Source organism: Mastomys coucha, unplaced genomic scaffold (assembly GCF_008632895.1).
Source record: "Mastomys coucha isolate ucsf_1 unplaced genomic scaffold, UCSF_Mcou_1 pScaffold18, whole genome shotgun sequence".
In the NCBI taxonomy this organism is placed as follows: Eukaryota; Metazoa; Chordata; class Mammalia; order Rodentia; family Muridae; genus Mastomys; species Mastomys coucha.
In genome coordinates this window covers 108,685,693-108,700,365 of record NW_022196900.1, presented here as the reverse complement: position 1 = coordinate 108,700,365, position 14,673 = coordinate 108,685,693, and the positions used below count along the sequence as shown (strand labels likewise).

Sequence of the window (14,673 nt, the reverse complement as noted above, 5' to 3'; positions counted from 1 at the left end):
GAGAGAGAGAGAGCATTGTTTAGGAGAGTGTGGGCAAGCAGCCCACAGAGGTAGACTGAGGTGCCTGGACGCGGCAGGATAGAGGATTTGGACTCAATGCTACAGGAAGGCTTTTCACAGCTGTGAGGAAAGGTGCCGCGACCCCCCGGAGAGAGGGTCAAAGCAAACTGTCCTGGAAACTCTCCTCTCTGTCCTTTGTTTCCTGACCAGTCCCTACCTCTAGACCACGCCCCAGCGCTCCTCCCAACCAAAGATGCCAGCAGACGACGTTGCTGACACGGGAGACTTCCTAGTGCCACCTCAGCTGCTCTCCGACGTTCTGGGAAGGCTTCCCACCTCAGCTGGCCCTACCCAGCTAAGAGTATGCTGTGGAGGTCTTCACTCAAATTCATTTCTACCCAGGGCCAGCAATCCTTGACCCAGAGCCCTTCACCCCTGCCCTGAGAAGGTCAGGGCCGCCTCTCTCAAGAAGTCCTCCAGGCAGTCCCTGCCCCACCCGCCGGAACCATATAGCCCAGTAAGCTGCTGCCGCCACCGCATCGAACTCCTCAGTCACTAATCCAACGGGGTCCTTTTCTTCCCCCCACTGCTACCGAGTGGGAAGGACCGAACTAGATAGTACAAGCCGGCAGGACTGGACTGGAATTCTCCTCTCCCTCTGCAAGTGGCCATGTGCAGATCATGAAACTTTCCGAATCTCTTTCCTCCCCTGTGAAATCCAATAGCAATACCCACATCTCTAGAGTCAGGAGATCTATGCCACATGATGAAATCAAAGGGTCTCACAGGGGACTGGGGCTGTAGCTCAGTCAGCCGGGTGCACGCCTAGCATCCGTGAGAGCCTGGCTCCCTCCATAAGCTGGCAGGATGGCACATGCTCCTTACTCCAGAGGTAGAAGCTGGAAGATCAAAAATTCAGATCATCCTCAGCTACAGAGGGAATTTGGGCCAGCCTTGGGATACAGGAGATCCTGTCTCAAACAAATAAAAACAGACCTTGGCTGGAGAGCGATGATTCAGGGGACAAAGGCCCTAAAGATTCTTGCCACCAAACCTAATGACTGATTTCAATCCCCAGAACCCACAGGTTAGGAGAGATCAAACTCCTGCAAGTTGTTTTCTGACTTCCAGATGTGTGCTGTATCCACACACATGCACACGCACAGACATACAAAATAATAATTAAATGAAATGTAAGTTAAATTTTTATTAAATTATTATCTTACGTGCATGGGCATTTGCATATTAATGTACCATGAGGAGGTGCCTGAGGAGGCCAGAAGAAGGCATAGTATCTCCCAGAACCAGAATTACAGATGGTTGTCAGCAGCCATGTGGGCCCTGGGAATCAAACCTAGGTCCTCTGCAAGAGTAGCTAGTACTTTTAAACCATGGATCTAGTCGATAAAAGAATTAACATGCTCCATAGAGTCTGGCATGTAAATAAAAGGTACATGCACTTCCCTTGGGAATAGAAGGCTTCTGAGCCCTGGCACGATGTCAAGCACATAGTAGGTACTTAGTAAATGTCCTACTGGTGAATTGAGTGAATTTCTGTCTCCATTTTATTAGTAGTAGTAGTGTTAGTCTGGAACTCACCAGTTTAAAAAAAAAAAAAAAGAGGACTCTGCAGGTTTCTCAGAAACCTTTGAGATTTGCAGAACATGAAACCATAGGCCTCATCTCGGAACTGGCTGGTGTCAACAGACCAGTGCCAAAGGGAAATTTTAATGTATTCAGTTCTATTAAAGACAGAAACAAAGATCTTCCCTGTGTGGAATCCCAAGCCCCTTATCTCTCCTCCTCACAGTCCCTTAGAAACAAAGCAGTAGATGGAAAGGGCTGGCGGCAGGCAGTGTGGACTGGTGAGCTGGGCAACCTGCCCATGCCAAGACTCTGCCCCTAGCATAGTCTGTCGGCCGCAAACTTGATTTCTGGTCTGCCTGACAAGAGCTTTCACACTGGCACTTTTCAAATGGATTGTTAGTGTGCAAACGTATCGATCTGGATTCGGAGGCCAGCAGAGTCTGGGGTTCTGGAAGGAGTTGGGGAACAGTGGGAGGAAGCCATCTCCCAGGCCTGCCCGCAGGATCAAGAATAAGTAGGGGCTTTGTTAGTTGGTCAAGGAAGACTTGAACTCTAGATGTGAGGCAGTGCTTGGGTGAGGACAAATCACTGAGCTTTAGGAAAGTACCTGGTAAGAGGAGGAGCCTCTGTCCCCGTTCTTACCTGCAATGACACTTACACATTCTCCAGGACTCTTTCCAGATGTGAGGCAGTGCTTGGGTGAGGACACATCACTGAGCTTTAGGAAAGTACCTGGTAAGAGGAGGAGCCTCTGTCCCTGTTCTTACCTGCAATGACACTTACACATTCTCCAGGACTCTTTCCAGAAGGTACTTTTCATTGTTTCTGTTTCACAGAGGAGGAAAATGTCAAATTTGCTTAAAGGTAGATTGCTAGAGCGTGGGACTCTTGGGATTCAATTTTGTGAGTGACTCTAAAGCAGTAACTTATGTATGAAGTACACACAGGCATGCACACACACACACACACACACACACACACACACACACACACACACACACAGAGCAGGATTCCCCAGCTGGCTCCGTTGCTTCAGAAGGTGCAGCACTGGAGCTGGCATAGTGAGGCATGCCTTTAAACCCAACACTCTGTGAGTTCAAGGCCAGCCAGGTCTACATATCAGATTCCAGGTAAGACCCTTTCTCAAAATAAATAAATATAAATAAATAAATAAAAAGAAAGAAAGAAAAAAGAAAAGAAAGGAGATAAAGGAAGAGAAAAAGGAAGGAAGGAAGGAAGGAAAGAAGGAAGGAAGGAAGGAGGGAAGGAGGAAACAGAAGGAAGAGGAGAAGACCCCAGCTGTAGAGCCCCACCCTCCCGTTGCAGAAGGCACTGAAGGGCAGATCTCAGGGATCCTGGGCTTCCCGGATGGATGTGTGAATCCTACATCCAGAACAGCAGTGAGGGTGAACTGAGGTCACCTGCAAGAAGGACCTTCTCCAACATGCAGAGCCAGCTCACAGGTAGGCACTTTATTACTGGTTTGCACAGTACATGCTTGGCAAGTGTCTGCAGAAGGGAGTCTGGACCAGTAAGCAGTTATTATGGGTACTTGCCTAACCATATACCAGGGAAACGAAGCCACTCAGGGGCTGCAACAGAGAAGGTTAGACAAGTCTCCATGCTGAATATAACTCCTGTGAATCCTAAAGCCGCAGCCAGAAACCATTAGGACCCAGAGGACAAGATCTAGCCTGATCTCTGCCTTTCGGTAGCCTGAGCAGATCACTTTATTACTGTTAAAAGATTTTTTTCCAGGGTTGGCGAGATGGCTCAGCGGGTAAGAGCACTGACCGCTCTTCCAAAGGTCCTGAATTCAGATCCCAGCAACCACATCCATAATGAGATCTGACGCCCTGTTCTGGTGTGTCTGAAGACAGCTACAGTGTACTTATTTATAATCATAAATAAATCTTGGGGCCGGAGCAAGCAGGGACAGAGTGAGTGGAGTTGACCAGAGTGAGTGGGGCCAACTGTAGCAAGCAGAAGTCCTGAATTCAATTCCCAACAACCACATGAAAGCTCATAACCATCTCTACAGCTACAGTGTACTCATATACATAAAATAAAATAAAATAAATTTTGAAAAAAGAAAGCAATTGCATGGGTGCTTTTTGAGACAAAGCTTCTCTATATAGCTCTGGCTGTCCTGGAACTAGCTCTGTAGATCAGGCTGGCCTCAGAGATCCACCTGCCTCTGCCTCCTGAGTGCTGGAATTAAAGGTGTGTACCACCACCACCTGTCGAAAGCTAAATATTTTTAAAGTCCTTTTCTGCTCCTTTCCCTCCCCCCTTCCTTTCTTGAATAGATATTTACCATTTTGTCTACTCTGGGTTATCTTTCTAATTTGGGGTTGTTAGGAAGGTTTATTTATCATTGTTTCTGTTCAAGACAGAGGTTTATGTAGCTCAGAAGGACTTTAAACTTGATCTATAGAAGGACTTCTCTATATTAGAGAGTGACCTTGAAACACACACACATACACACACACACACACACGCACACACACATACACACACATACACACATGCCCATGACCAGCCTGCTTTCTGTTTTTATTTTGATATTTTCCTCTGCTTTCTGAGATGAAAGGCAGCAACTCACATCTGCAGTTCTGCATTTTGCTTTTTTTCACTTAAGAAAATATCCCAGGGCAGGGTGTGGCTCAGTGAAGGAGCATGTATGAAGCCCTGAGGAAGGAGAGAAACAGACAGACAGACAGACAGACAGACAGACAGACAGACCGAGACTGAGATTTCCACAGTACATGGACATAGTCATTTTCTCAACTGCATAGTGCTCAGTTATGTTTGTTGCCAGTCTTCTGTGTTTGCGATGAGCAGGCCTTTTCTACCCCTAAAGCCTATGATCTTGGGTGAGGTCCTTAGTTAGCAGCCCTCATGGGAGATTATTGTGTTGTCATGGAGAACAGCTGACCCAACAGCAGGATTCAGAGCATAGTGCTGCCGATTGCTGCTACAGTGTGAGACGAGACAATGTTGCATTATTTATTTTGTTCATAGCTTTGACTTTTTGTTTTGTTTTTGAGACAGGATTTTTCTCTGTAGCCCTGGTTGTTCTGGAACTTGTTCTATGAAGCAGGCTGGCCTTGAATTCACAGACATCCACCTGTTTTCTCTGCCTCCTGAGTGTTGAGAGCGCTCAACCACAGTCTAGGAGTTTTTTGTTTGTTTGTTTTGTTTTCTGAGATGTGGTCTCCTATCCTAGGTTGGCCTGGAATTCAAAACAAAAGATGACTTTGAACTCCCGATTCTCTTGCCTTGGCCTCCAGATTTCTGAGATTACAGGAATATGCCACTACCCTGGGAAATTGAAGCCAAGGCCTTCAGTATATGTATGGGGAGAGAGAGAGCGAGAGAGAGAGAGAGAAAGAGAGAGAGAGAGAGAGAGAGAGAGAGAGAGAGAGAGAAAGAGAGAAAGAGAGAGAGAAGGTCATAGCACAGGCTGGTCTTCAACTTAATATCTAACAGAACAGAAGAGAACCTTAAGTCCTAGACCCTCACATCTTCACGTCAGTGGTAGGATTACCAACCTGCACAAGCCACTGTATCTTTGCTTTTTGTTTCTGCCTCTTCCTGGTACTTCCCATGGCTATGCGTCTGTATGGAATAAGAAAAGCCCCAGGTATGATGCAGTAACTGTCTCTTCAGTGATCAAATGTGTCAGAAAGGAAAAATGTCACTTTTTTATAATCCCTTCGGTATTGTGCTTCATCCCTCTCACCAGGAACCAAAGGCAGTGGGCAGTATATCCTTACCCTGCCCTTGAATGGGCAGCTAGGGGAGGTACAAGTCACACTTCTTACTGTTTTAAAATCCTTTAGATCTGGACTCAAGTTGTCAGCTTGCTCATCAAGTGCATTTACCCACTGAGTTAAGACCCCAGTTCCTCTTTGGTCTCTTATTCCCCCCACCCCCAGTGATTTTTTTCCTTTGGCCTTGAAGCTCAGCCATCGATTTCCAGGGTTGGGGAAGGGGGGGCTACCAAGAGCCAAACCCTGGGCTTCCCAAGCCTCCAGCTCACTATGTTGCTTGGGGCTACCTCCTCCCTCCATCCTCTTCTGTGTTGCCCAGATTAATCACACCTCTAGAGATGGAGACATAACCGGCTCTGCTCCCACGTTGTTAGCAGTGGGACAGCCTTCCACAAAGGATGCTGTGTGCCTTGTCTGAGTCCACGCTGGCAGTGATCCCACACAATTAATATAATTATGATCCCTCTCACACAGAAGAGGACACCAGTATTCAGAGATGTTAAGTGGTTTGCCCAAAATCACACAGCTAAGTCTGACAGCCTGTCTTTGCAGCTATGGAGAGTCAAAGCGGGTGTACGTACGTGTGCTGAGAGAGGCAGAGAGAGAAAGGATCGGAGCTGAGCTTGCCACCTCCCTTCATCAGCCAGCTACCTGTCCCTGGACCCAACACTGCTATCCTCACCAAATGCCTGCCATTGAAAAGTCTGTAAGGCCATGAAGATCTCTCTGCCTGCTACCGTCTGGCTCCTATGCTTGCCACCCCAGCTCTGAGGACTCGAGGTAGGATGTCAGGATGGAGCCAAACACTGGGATAGAGCAGCGAGAGCGGTCTGACCGTGTCCTTCCGGATCACGCCCTCACAGGCTGCAGATTCGTCGTTGGCACACGGCGCCTGACAGGTTTCCAGACGCTTCTGGGGGGTCTCTTCTCGTGTAACCTTGGTTCTGCCACGTCTCTTGGTTCCTTGGTGTCTGCCTTCCATTTGCTCATCTACAGAAGTAGAGAGATAAGTGTGCCTCTCAAGGGATGCCATGGGAGGTTGGCCCTCGGGAGGACTCCGTAAATGATGCCCGCCATTCTGGGCAGGCTTCACCACACACCTACAGGTGTGAAGAGGCTGGGGGTACGTGACACCCCCCCCTCTCTGTATGCCTAGTTTCTACTTGTTCTTGGGTTTATTTTTTGTGAGAGAGGCTTGCTGTCTAAGCTTAGCTGACCTAAATGCACGATCCTCTTGTCTTAGTCGCCTGAATGCTGGCATTGCAGGCATGATTGACCATGCCTGGCTCTGCTGGTGTCTGAAGGGTCCCTTAAGTTCTGGGCACAGTGATGATTGTCTTTAATCTCAGCACCGACGAGCCAGACGCAGGCCCATCTCTGTGAGTTCAAGCCCAGCCTGGTCTCCATACTGATTTCAGAGCTAACTATATAAGAGACCTAGTCTTAAAATAAATAAATAAATAAAATTTATTTTATTAAATAAATTTTAAAAAGGCCATGCAAATGAGTGGAGTCTAAGCCAAGTGCCTTCTTACAGACTCCACAGTCCTGACATCTTTGGGTACTGGAACCAGGGGCGCTTAGGACATCATCGTGAGCCCTGTCCATAAAGGCCAGTATCACCTGTCCTTGCTTCCTGTAAAGCCTGTGAGTAAAGCCATGGGAAGGAGGCACCTTCTGGAGGGACTTCTCAGTGCCCACACCTCCCCTTGATGCTCACTCCTGCCTCCCTTCCCCTGGTGGCTCCCAGAGGCTCCCAAGAGCAGCCAGCCACCGGCAGCCAGCCACCGGCTGTCCCTTCCCCTCCCTTCTGTCTCCCTGGCCCTGCTCGTCCAGTATCCCACCCACCTCAGCCAGGTTGCCAGTGTTGGGCCTTTGGTCACTGATTTAGATGGTGCAAATGAGAAGCTGCCTGTCTGGGGAAGGCAGTCTCCAGCCAGCCAGCTACAGAGCTCAGAGAATTTTCAATGAGCCTCCCAGAGCAGGAGGAGCCAGGAGGAGGCCCACAGAGACCCGGGCAAGGCAAGAAGGCCAGCTAACACATCGAGTCCTTGATGCCTTTAAGGTTGGGGGGTGGGGAAAGACAAACTAGGGGCCAACAAAAGAGTCTGCAGATGATTCTCCCTGACAGCACTGGCCCAGCTAGGAGCTGTGATGGATGGAAGCATTAAGGCCGCCTGAGCCAGAGGCTGGATGCACGGTCCTTCCCTGGTGTGCTTTGATGAGGCCAGGGAATTAGAGGAAGGGGCAGATGGGGAGGCCAGAGCAAAGAGTTCCAGACATAAGAAGGCAGGGGTAAGGAGGCTGTGGCGGGCCCCAGAGCTGTGCGCTTGCTGCCTCTCCTCAAGATGGACAAGCCTTCCAGCATCCAGGCCTGAGCAGGGCACCTTCCTGACTGGAGGGGTCGAGGTGAGCAGACAGTCTGTACCCCAGTCCTGGGGAGCAGGGGAGGGGTGTGCTGAGAAGATGGGGAGAGGAGGAAGAACCAGTCCTGACCCATGTCTCTCCTCTTCCCCAGTCAGCCTTCTGCCCCGGGACTTAACCTCTACTCCAGAGATAGAAAGGCCGCAGCCCTGAGCCACTCAGATCCATCTCAGGGCCCCAACTGCCGTCCCCTGTGTCTGAGTTCCCCCAGTAGAGCAGAGAATAAATCACACTTTCCCAGTCACCTGACACCCCAGCTCCCAGTGCCAGCAGGTACCTGCCAAAGCCCCCGTTTAGGTTTGTGATGGCTTCAGGATTCATGGAGGCGCCTAGATACATTCCCTCTGCGTCAGCATGCCGAGCACTACTCTGACACCCTCACCTTGCTCATTGACCCAAAGGTGCCTGGCATAGAGTGGAAGGGAATTGGATGTTAATTTGTTCATCTCTGCTAATTCGAAATGGAGCATAAACACTGGGGGCTCAGCAGTTCGGCTCTGCCGAGGGTGTAGCTGAAGTCCAATTACGAGTCATTAGTGCATTTGTTCTTTGTTCTAAAGGCATATTAATTGCAGATGTGGTTGTGTGGCAATTAACATGATTATGGGCTCACTTTCTCTTCCAGCAGACCACAAGTCATGAGCTTCTAGCTACGGTGTTATGCCAGAAATGGAGGGAGAGGATTTCCCGCCAGAGCAGACCCACCATTGTGAGTAGTGTCCATGGTTTGACCATGCCCCTCAAAATGTGTATGTTGCATTCCTAATCTCCAGATGTTACCTTAACTGGGTCTGCACAGTGGCATCAGGTTAAAATGAGGTCCCCAGGGTGAGGCTGTTGGGCATAATTCTGTATGTCCAGCGTCTAAAGAGAAGAGGGTAATTCAAGGCCTGGCTAGTTACAGAGCGAGTTCAATGCCAGCCTAGGCAGTTTAGCCAGATTCTGTCTCTAATCTAGAAGGTTAAACAAAATAGGCAGAGGAGGGATGGGGCGGGTTAAAGCCATATGTGGTGGCACATACCTGTAATCCCAGGTGACACAGTGACAAGAGGTTCTGGTGCCCAAGGCCAGCTGCAGCTACATAGCAAGTCTGAGGCCATCCTGGGCTACAAGCAAATAAGCAAAGAAAACACAGGAAGGTGGGAAAGGATGCTTTGCAGTCATTTGGCTTCTCAAAGCAGAGCTCTGGCAGTCCAGGCCACGTCACATCACGACAGTGCCACTCTGAAGACACAGCACAGATACTTGTAAAAGGGGGCCATTCTTTCCTTTTATTTATTCTTTGACAATTTTTTAAAATTTATTTATTTATTTTATGTATATGAGTACACACAACAGCTGTACAGATAGTTGTGAGCCTTCATCTGGTTGTTGGGAATTGACTTTAGGACCTCTGCTCCCTCCAGGCAGCCCCGCTCGCCCAGTCCCTGCTGGCTCCGGCCCAAAGATTTATTTATTATTATAAATGAGTACACTGTAGCTGAGTTCCAGGACTCATTACAGTCATGTCAGTCTCATTACATGTGGTTGTGAGCCACCATGTGGTTTCTGGGATTTGAACTCAGGACCTTCAAGAGAGCAGTCGGTGCTCTTACCAGCTGAGTCATCTCACCAGCCCCTCTTTGACAATTTTTTAAAAGATTTATTTATTTTTATTATTTATTTTATGCATATGAGTACACTGTAGCTGTATAGATGGCCGTGAGCCACATGGCTGCTGGGAATTGAACTCAGGATGGCCCCGCTCCTCCAGCACAGCTCACTCCTGCCCAGCTCGCTCCAGCATAGTATACTGTAGCTGTCTTCAGAGGCACCAGAAGAAGACATCGGATCTCATTATGGGTGGTTGTGAGCCACCATGTGGTTGCTGGGATCCGAACTCAGGACCTTCGGAAGAGCAGTCAGTGTTCTTACCCACTGAGCTATCTCGCCAGCCCAGACAATCTTTTAAAAAAAATTTATTTACTTTTATTTATACGAGTACACTGTAGCTGTCTTCAGACACATACCAGAAGAGTGCATTGGACTCCATTACAGATGGTTGTGAGCCACCATGTGGTTGCTGGGAATTGAACTCAGGACCTCTAGAAGAGCAGTTAATACTCTTAACCGCTAGGCCATCTCTCCAGCCCAACAATTTCTTACATGTATACAATATATCCACACCTAACTCCTAACTCTCACCCCTCCAGGACAAGTCCCAGGCCCCCTTCCCACCTTCATAGCCTCCCTTTTATTTATTTAATTACCCATTATTCCAGTTCGTGCTGCCAGCTGGAAAGCTCACTGAGCTTGCCGGCTTGGCCTTGTGCAGGTCTTGTGCCCGTAACCATAGCTGCAGTAGGTTCCTGACTACAATGATCACGTCTTGTCGGAAGATGTGTTTCCCGCACCCCTCCCTGTCCTTCCCACGCTTTCCTCCATGATGTCCCCTGAGCTTTGGAGGTGCTAGGATAGAGATCCTATTTGGGGCTGAGCACTTAAGGTGGCTTGCTTTCGTGAGCTGTGCATCCCTGAAATAATAACTGCAGAAGAAGCCTGTCATCCCAAGGCTGGGGGCAGCCTAGCCTATGGGTGTACATATACATACTTAGAAGGCCGTTTGAAAGCCTGGAAGACTTTGTCATAATCTCAGTGGTTCTCATCTCTGTGGCAGGCTGACTGAGCCACGATTTTCTCACCCTGGGGACTCAGCCAGCGTCAGAGATCCGTAGCAGACATTCCTATTCGAAGTACTCAACATCTTTTTTAGGAACCAACATGGCCTCTCCCCTCTGTGTGTCTCTAGTGGTGATGTCCCACTTCAATAGGCTGCTCCACCCGAGTCTTTTAGTCAATGGAAATGGAACTAAATCTCCAGCCACCGTGATTGGTCCAGCAGGTGACACGTGACCCAAGCACACTCCGGCAGAATCAGCCTTGGGAATCCCTGGGGACCTGGGGGGGGGGGGAGCAGCTTCCTTTCCACCAGCAGTGCCAGGAGCTTTGTCACTGTGGCCGGGAGAGAAGGCCAGTCTGTGTGGGAGCAGATGCGAGCAGAAGGAAGCAGAGAACCCCAAAGCACAAGCGCATCGAGGAATCGCCAGGGCTCCCGGACCCGTCTGCGAGGCTGTGTTTTCCTACAATCATTGTCTTAGCCCTTTGCTGACTGTGCGCATGCCCTCTAACCCCCACCACTTCAGTAGCCCAAAATCAATTCATCAACAAGACAGGCCCAGCGGGACCAAAAGGCATGGAGAGCCTTTTGGGGCCAAGGCCATCACCCCTAGATATCCTATGGGAATTCGAGCCAGTGCTGCAGACAGAGCGTCTTCTCTCTGCACGTTGCTTTGATATCAGAAAGGAGTCACTGTACCTGTGGCCCACAGGGGGCCCAGCAGACTAAAGAGAATGCAGGGCATGGTGGTACACTCCTTTAATCCCAGCACTCAGGAGGCAGAGGCAGGTGGATCTCTGTGAGTTTGACGCCAGCCTGATCTACAGAAAGAGTTCCAGGATAGCCAGGGCTTTCAAAAAACTAAAACAAAACAAAACAAAAACAAAACAACAACAACAAAAAAAACTTTATGGAAATCCATGACTTGCCAGGTACTGGCGACACAGTAAGCTAAGGATCCAAGTCCCTTAGTAGGAAAAAGTAGACAAGTGGACAAAGAAATGCATACATTTAAAAAGCCAAAGGCGTTGGAATTTGTAGAAAGAAAAAGTGGGTGATCGGCGAACCCTAACGTGAGGGAGATCACTGAAGCTCGTGTAACCCAGGCTAACCTCATGTAACCCAGGCTAACTTCAGACATGCCATGTGATCAAGGATGACCCTGAACTTTTTTTTTTCCCCTTCCAGGTAAGGTTTCTCCAGGTAGTTCTGGTTGTCCTGGAACTCTCTCTGAAGATCAAGGTGGCCTTGAACTCACAAAGATCCATGTGCCTCTGCCTCCTGAGGGCTGGGATTAAAGTCATGTGCTACCTAGGAACCAATCTTGAATTTCTGTTCCTTCTGCTTCCGGTGTGGAAGCAGAGAACCCCAAAGCACTGGGATTGTGAAATGCACCAGGCATGCAGAAGATCAAGCCCAGGGCTTCCTGCTTGCTTCACAAGGACCAACCGAGCTCTATCCCCAGCTCTAACAAGAGAGGAGTGAGGTTCATTTAGCCATGTGAGGAGAGCATTCTTAAAAAAAAAAAAAGCCCTAAAATGAGAGCAACTCAGAGTGCCTGGAAAGGAGAGGCCAGGGTGCCAGTGCTGTAAGGGGAAGACGGTCAGAGGTTCAAAGGAGCTGACTATCAGCGGCAGCACTGGACCAGAAGGGAATGTTCAATTCTAATGGCTTACAAGGTAGCGGGTGGAAATCTACACAGCCTTACCACAGGTACCAGAAAAAGCAAATGGCTGTCATGCAGCCTTAGGGAGTCACCGGAATCACAGACCAGCTTACTCTTTGTTATATCAAGCGTAGGCCTGCCTCCTAGACTTCAGTGGCTTGAGAGATGCCAAATGCAACTCAAGTGGAGGCCAGGTTGCACTGCAGAAACAAACAAGGCCAAGGTGTCCAGACCCTGAAGCACCATGGCTCCTTCCTCATATACAGAGAAGGAGGGAGCTCCGCCAGGACCCAGGCTGACCAGGCAGCCGCCTCTGGAATGCTACAGAGTGGCTTGCAAAGCTGCCACCCAGAATGGCCCTTCATTGCCCGGTGCCACGGTATATAAGGCAAGTTAGGGACATACTTAAAGGGAGCAGAGAGATACAATCTATATATCTAGAAGCTAGTTAAATAGGAATGTTTAGGAATTGTCAATAATGGGTCCTACAGGCTCCCTGAGGCTCAGATGCACAGTTACCTAAGGTGTGTGGGGGAGGGGAGGTACAAACCCAGCCCTGGCTCCAGGTGAGTCTGATGCTCTCCTTGGTGCCCTATGTCTTCCCCGTGTGGGCCCCTGCTGGCCTCCAGACAGTAATCCTCTAAGCCTTTCTGCCGCCTGGCACATAAGCCTCAGCTCCTTAGGAGGACTGGGTAAATCCTCACTGCCCGCCGCCGGACACAGCTGGGTGGGACAGACCTTCTCAGCCTCCTCCTCCTCCCGAGGGGCCTAGAGAAACACAGCTAGGGGTGCGGGGTGGTGGGGGGCGGCTGGAAAAAAAATCAAGCCTGAACTGGCTCTGGCTGCTGCTCTCTAACACATTGGGGAACCCCGTCTGGGACTGGGATGGTGGTGGGACAGAGTTGAATTTCCCACAAGGCTTCTAGGCTTGCTGGACAAATCGGTTTTTGTGGGGTTTCCATTTCTGAAGCATTCTGGGTCAGGGGCCATCAGCCTCACGGCCCTCCGCACCTTCCCTGGCTTTCCCAATCAGCTATGGGAAAAGTAGAGAGAAAGTCCCCTTGGGCATGCGCAGAGGTTTCAAAGGGGCAGGGTCCCTCCCTGCTAGCAAGCCTGGGTCTGCTTGTTAGGACGTGTCATCCTCCAGGTGATGAGGATTTTTCCAAGTCTGTCTCTAGCAACTTCAGCAACTCAAGGGCAAGACTGGATCTGACACTTCTGCCCTTTCAGCCTAGCCCAGCAGGTCCTGGCCAGCTCCGATCTGGCAGGAGCCCAGTTAGCTCAGAGTGGGTTGGGTTAACTCTCCAGGACCCGAGAGGAATCCTGGGTGCCTGCCAAAGGCTTGGGACTCACCTCGGCAGGGAGCTGCATGCTTTGGGGAATTTCCCAAAAAGATCCAGAGGAAGGTTCTAGACAGATGCCCTAAGAGGCAGACTCCAGGCTGCCCCTACCAGATCAGCGTTTCTTAGCAGACAGCTTCAGCACTTCCGGTGGGCAGGTGGGTCAGCTTGAAATGAGCTCACAGATCAGAGTCCCCTAGGATAATGCAATATCCCTGGGAACAAACTCCCAGGGGAGCAGCCAAAGCCGCTAAGGAAAATGGGAAGGAGCAGCCAGGACCTACTGGGCTCTTCAAGATTCCAGGGCGTGGGCTGAGAGCAAGGCCTTTCTAAGCGGCCTCAGCAGATATCACACCAAAGGCCTTGGCCATGACAGTAACCTAGGAGGCCACTTGGATCCTGCAAGGGTATATGTACCCACTCCTGTCCAGCCAGGCTCTCCTGCACTGGAGCCTTAACTCCCTCCACCAAGACTCATCCGGCTCCTGGCTTTGGTTTCTGTTTCATGCAAGGACACACAAGGATGTGGGCTGCGTAAACAAAGGACTATTTTTACTACCTCATTGTTTTCTCACTCTGCTTCCTAGCTCCTTAGCCAAGGTACACCCTGGTGCTGCCCGGGGCATACCATGTGTATCACAGATCCTCCAGCACTGCCAGCTGGGCCCTGCCAGGTTAGAGCAATGCCAGTCACCACCAGCAGGTGCAGCCTCCAGGCCTCCAGGGCTCTTTGGTGTGAAGGTGATGCATCCGACTGTCGTTCTGAGGCTGGGTGCCGTAATTAGAGGTGCCTGGGCTCTGGGCACTGCCCACCATGGAGGGAAGGTTCACCAAGCTGCCTTCAGACCCAGACCACCCGGACTCATGGAGGAGGCTGCATGAGCAGAGCCCGCAGCTAGGGTTGTCCCTCTAAAGGGGACAAGGGGGTGGGGGGTGGGGGTAAAGGTTGGGGATGGATCTCTCAGGCTCAGAGTCAGAGCAGTCCCTGCATGGAGCAGGCATGGGAGTGAGGGGACGTGGGGAGAAGATTAATTTATCATTTGTTTTTTTATGTATGTAAGTATGGTGTCTTCATGCACACCAGAAGAGGGCATCAGATCCCATTGCAGATGGTTGTGAGCCACCATATGGTTGCTGGAATTGAACTCAGGACCTCTGGAAGAACAGCCAGTGTTCTTAACTGCTGAGCCATCTCTCCGGCCCCGATATCTACTTTAAAAAAAA

The 14,673-nt window shown here is 50.0% G+C and overlaps 1 protein-coding gene and 1 long non-coding RNA gene across 7 annotated transcripts in view; one reads left to right on the top strand and one right to left on the bottom strand.

Annotated features, from left to right (window-relative positions):
- The window catches only part of LOC116097040, a 1,650-nt gene extending 1,335 nt beyond the window's left edge, over positions 1–315 (top strand). The window contains exon 3 of the long non-coding RNA XR_004121191.1: positions 211–315. This is a non-coding gene — a long non-coding RNA (uncharacterized LOC116097040). The remainder of the gene's footprint in view (positions 1–210) is intronic.
- The window catches only part of LOC116097039 (beta-catenin-interacting protein 1), a 138,517-nt gene that overhangs the window by 67,999 nt on the left and 55,845 nt on the right, over positions 1–14,673 (bottom strand). The gene's annotated exons all lie outside the window — the stretch shown is intronic.